The following is a 5,296-nucleotide window of genomic DNA, read 5'->3' on the forward strand; positions in this document are numbered from 1 at the left end:
AAACACATTTAGAATCAAAGGAGATAAAGTAAGGAGGGTTATATGAAATCCATGGGTGATAGATTAAGGAGGCATGAGAAAGCAAAGTGAGATTTCTAGGATTGAATAAAAAGCAAAATGGAGAGATACTTTTACATTGGTGGGTACAGGATTAACACCATTTACAGCACATGGAGATGGTGTGCAGGCCACGAGATAACAATGAGTTTTGTACTTGTGCTCTGGAGCCTGTGGTTGTGCGCTCCAGGAGTCTGGGACAGGAATTATTTGGATGTTTCAAAAGTTCATTGTCCTAGATGCAGAAGAGCAATGGACAGGGCTGCCTGGGTAAACACTGACCTAAGGAATCCACAGGACTGAGACATGATTACTCACCATGTCCTCCCAGTTAGAAATTTACAGTCAGACCATTTTGTGTGGTTACTTTCCATCACTGAACTTGTCGGGTCTGCCAAGTAGCCCCTTTTATGTTCCCACTCTGCAGATGGGGCCCCATTCCATGATGGTATTAAAATATTTGGCCATCAAGAGGACTTTGGCACTGGCTAATCTGTTTGGAAGATGCCATACTGCCAGGCATTACCCCTTTACCATGGGGGCAGGCAGGGTTTCCTAGGGCAGTGGTCCCCAACCCCCGGGCCACGGACCGGTACCAGTCCGTGGGCCATTTGGAACCGGTCCACAGAGAAAGAATAAATAACTTACATTATTTCCGTTTTATTTATATTTAAGTCTGAATGATGTTTTATTTTTTAAAAAATGACCAGATTCCCTGTTACATCCGTCTAAGACTCACTCTTGACACTTGTCTCGGTCACGTGATACATTTATCCGTTCCACCCTAAAGGCCGGTATGTGAAAATAATTTTCTGACATTAAACCAGTCCGTGGCCCAAAAAAGGTTGGGGATCACTGTCCTAGGGGATGGACCAGCAGATTAGGACAGCATCTGTTGATTAGTCGATTGAGGTATTTATTTCACAACCAGATCAGCTGTACTGGTGCAAGCCAGCTGAAGATCAACCCACCTGGTTCTCCTTTCGGCTTCTGGTTCTGGGTGACCCTGTTTGACTTTGAGGGAATTTAATTCAGTATCCAGAAGAGGAGGAAAGAAAAACACATTTTTGTTGGTCAGCTCCCCTGCTTTCAGAAGTTGCTCCCCACAGTGAGCACACAGGCCCACTGTGGGTTGAAGAGATCCATCTAGAGATGTCTGGGCAGCACTGTCCTGGAGCTCAGAGCTGCAAATTCTGGGAGGCCGCAGGCCCAGAGCCCTCGTAGGGTCTGATGGAGGAGCTATTGTAGGTGCCTACACAGCTACAGGCCTCAGGCCCTGAGCTTCTCCTTCCTGGCCTCCCCAGGTTCATATCACTTAATCCTCTCTCACCTCTTTCCTGGTTGGGTGCTAAAAGTTGTGACCTGCCTTGCTGTCTACACAGGGAGCCCAGGATTCCTGATGAACAGAAGTGGGAAGTTATCCCCAGAGCTGCTCTGCCAATTCATCTTGTGGGGCATGGCCTTGAGTCTACTGGGCAAGGCTAATGGGAAAGGGGGTGTTTTCTTTCCCAGACCTGCTTTTCCCAGAAGCCCGCTGCACCAATCAATATTGTGTCTCCAGGCCCTGCTCCCAAACCTAGGTGCCAGTTTCCACAGCCCTCCCTGGTCTCACTCCCACCTGCATTATCCCTGTCTGAAAGTGGCTGCCCCTCCAGCCTGGGTGATCAGAGACAGGACAGGTCAGGGCGCCGTTTTGGCTCTGGAATGCTAACCCTCATTCCACTACCTGACCTGGACAGGCCCAAGGAGCCGTTTTATAGCCCCAGCCTCTGTCGCCCCCTCCAGGCTATTTGGGAGAACTGCAGTAAAAATCCCTCCTAAGAGAGGTTTGTGTTATTTTGTTAAGCTATCCACCCCCCTCGGCCTTAGAGGACTTGACACTATGCTTCCCTATAATTACTCAACTCGGCTATGTCCACCTCGGACTTAGATGGCAGCCGCTTTGCAGGACCAACCCTTTCGCCATCTAATTACCCTCATTGTGGGTGCCCCACTACTTCCACACCAGCCTCCTCTCAGCTTCCTAAAGACTGGTTCTTGCCTAGCCCTGGCAACTCATTATGGTCATTACTCTCAATCCCTGGGGCTTTGTTCCTCTCTGAGAGGGACAGGAGTCTGTGTCATGAGGCCCCTGGAAGGCAGGGATGGCAGCCAGTTCTGGGACTGGGAAGTGTATAATTGGCACTTGAAAGCAGGGCGCAGTTAGTTGAACCCAAGCTGCTAACTAGCTGATGGACTTCTGGGTGATGGGGCTGGGAGATGCTGTTTTTCCTCTGTCCTGGTCATCAATCTCACTCACTGCCATCCCGTTTTGGACCCTCAGCCCTTCTGCTGCAGAGCATCCTGGGTAGACATCTTTCCTACTTAAGTGTGGCCTGCAGCACAGACTCACCTGGGCTCCTGAATCACAACGAGCATGTTAACAAGCCCCATCCTAGAATCCTATCACCACCCCACTCAGCACCTTTGACATCCTCTGTTCTCACTACCCGCAGGACAAAGTCCAAGCTCTTTAGCCAGGCATTCAAGACTACCTTATTCCCCCCAGAAGAGCCTCGCTGCCATCATGTGCCTTATGCTACAGGTCAAACACTTCACCATTCCTTAAATATGTACACCCTGAGCCCATTCCGAGCCCTACCTGCTCCTGCTGCTGCCAGATGTGCCTAGCCTGAAGGGCTGCTCAGATGCCATCTCCTCCTCCCAACTGGGTATCTATGTAGAGCAGTCTCTGATCCTTGCCTCTGCCAAGTTGACTAGACGAACCTAGCCCTCTCTCTTATCGAGTCCTGAAATACTTTTTGGATTCCGGTGAGGCAGGAAGCTTACATAGTGAAGAGCTCTGGGGTAGCCAGCATTGAGTGCCAGACAGCCCCACCTCCCTAGCCTAATCTGGAAGAATCTCAAATATTTTAGCTTTTTAGCCCTTCCTCTCAGTCAGACTGCTAACTTAGAACTTCTGAGGGGTAGGGCCTGGAACCTGAACTGTATGCAAAGTCTGAGAGGTCCTTATGTGGTCATTGCTGGTAAATGGGATGAGCACTGACCATCCTAAACCATGACAACTTTGAGTTTTCTGTACTAGGTCCCGCCTATCAGGGTTGCTTCCAGGATCCCAGGAAATAGCAAATGGACCCAAGATAGAGCTAGCACAGTGCTTCACACATAGAACCACCAGAAGGAATTAGTCTAACAGCAGTGATGTTCAGGGCCTCTTTTTGTAGAGAAAATAAAACTACCATATTTCCCCATGTATAAGGCACACTTTCCCCGAAAAATTTGGAGTCTAAAAACTGGGTGCATCTTATACAGTGGTTGTAGATTTTTTTACTTGCATTTTTTGCGTTTTCGCTCTTGTTTTTGTGCTCATTGTTGAAGACAGTGATTCATCATCAGACAGATGAGGACAAGCTAATGGATGGGAGTTTTGACAGTGATGATTTGTATGAACTTTATAAATAAAACGAGTTCAATAACTTTATGAAATATTTTTTTTCAAATTTCAGGCCCCAAAATTAAGGTGAGTCTTATACATGAGGAAATAACGGTATCTAATTATCCATCCGTGGAATAAATTTTATAGTACATTCACCGTAAGGTTTGCCCAGCTATTAAAAATGATGTAGGAAAACACATCCACCCTTACAGTATGAATCGTGTGCGGTAGCTAATCTCCAAAGTTGCCTCAAAGATCCAGGATCCTGGTACTCATGCTCTGTGGTCAGTGCCCTCCCAACAGGCACCTGGGCTTGCCCTGTGACTTGCTTTCAACATGATGTGGCACAAATGCTGCTGTGTCAGCTGCGCTAAAGCCTTTCTGCCAGGCAGCTACACCCTTCACTTCTGAACCCTGAGCCACAGAAATCTGCCCACGCTGCAGTAGGGGTCCTGTGAAGAGCGAGGCCCAAGACCTCATGGAGAAGCCCGGCTGCCCCACGCCCCCCACACCAGCTATGGCCTGAGCCATCATCTTGAGTGTGCCAGGCCAGCCAGGCCCTTGAAACAAGGAGTGGAACCTTCCAGAGAACCCTGTCAACCTGCAGAATAGTGAGACATAAAATGTCTTAGAGGCCACCAAATTAGGTGTGTGTGTTACACAGTAGGAGGTATCCAGAACAGGCTGCAAAATGGCACATGAAGCATTATCTCAATTTATGAAATACACACAATTAAAAGGACAAATACTATTTATTACCAGTGATTACTTCCTATGTTTTCGGTTTTAAACAATGAACATGTATTACTTAAGAGAACAATGCCATGCTAGACTGTAAAACCCACTTGTTTGGTTCTTTCACCCTGCAAGGGAAGGCCATCCATCACCCATTGCCAGAAAGTTCTCAGGGATGGAACTCCGTTTCCACTTCAGAGGTCACGGCTCTGGGGAGCAGAGGGCACCCAGCACTAAGAAGAATCAGGTCTCCCTTTAATGCGAGTATCTCATTGAGGAAGAGACACAAAGCCACCTTCCCCACAGGATGCAGCTGCCATTTTGGTTGTTCCTGCCCCCATCCAAACTTTCCTCATAATACTGGCTCCGGGATGCCCAGTCACTTGAACATTAGGGCTCTATCAGAAGAAAGAATTCAGAGTGGGCCAGGCCAGCCAAGGCAGCGCCGATGTGTAAGAAAGCACCAGGGACAAAACAGAGGCCTGGTACCAGCCACTGACCTTCACCCTGCGCGGGTGAAAGGATGCTGAGGAACCAGTCCTGAGCTGACCCTTCTTTAGTTTACGTGCTGAGACATGCGATGGTGCTAATATTTTACTTTCTTGAAGCTACTGATGAAACCTCCTTACTTTAGTCTTAATATTTAAATATGTACTTTGGTTTTTTTTTTAGCGAGCGAGAGACAGAAAGGGACAGACAGGAAAAGAAATGAGAAGCATCAATTCTTCATTGTGGCACCTTAGTTGTTCATTGACTGCTTTCTCATATGTGCCTTGATGGGGGAGGGGCCTCCAGCTGAGCCAGTGACCCCTTGCTCAAGCCAGCAACCTTGGGGTCATGTCTATAATCCCACGCTCAGGCTGGCAACCTTGGGGTCATGTCTATGAGCCCGCGCTCAAGCTGGCAACCTTGGGGTTTTGAACCCAGGTCCTCAGCATCCCAAGCTGATGCTCTATCCACTGCGCCATCACCAGGTCAGGCATCTAGTTCTGATTTGTGATGAAAGAGATACTAGACAGTCTGAAGTCAGCTCTAACAGGGAAAAAAGCAGTGTTTATGGAAGAGACC

Source organism: Saccopteryx leptura, chromosome 4 (assembly GCF_036850995.1).
Source record: "Saccopteryx leptura isolate mSacLep1 chromosome 4, mSacLep1_pri_phased_curated, whole genome shotgun sequence".
Classification (NCBI taxonomy): domain Eukaryota; kingdom Metazoa; phylum Chordata; class Mammalia; order Chiroptera; family Emballonuridae; genus Saccopteryx; species Saccopteryx leptura.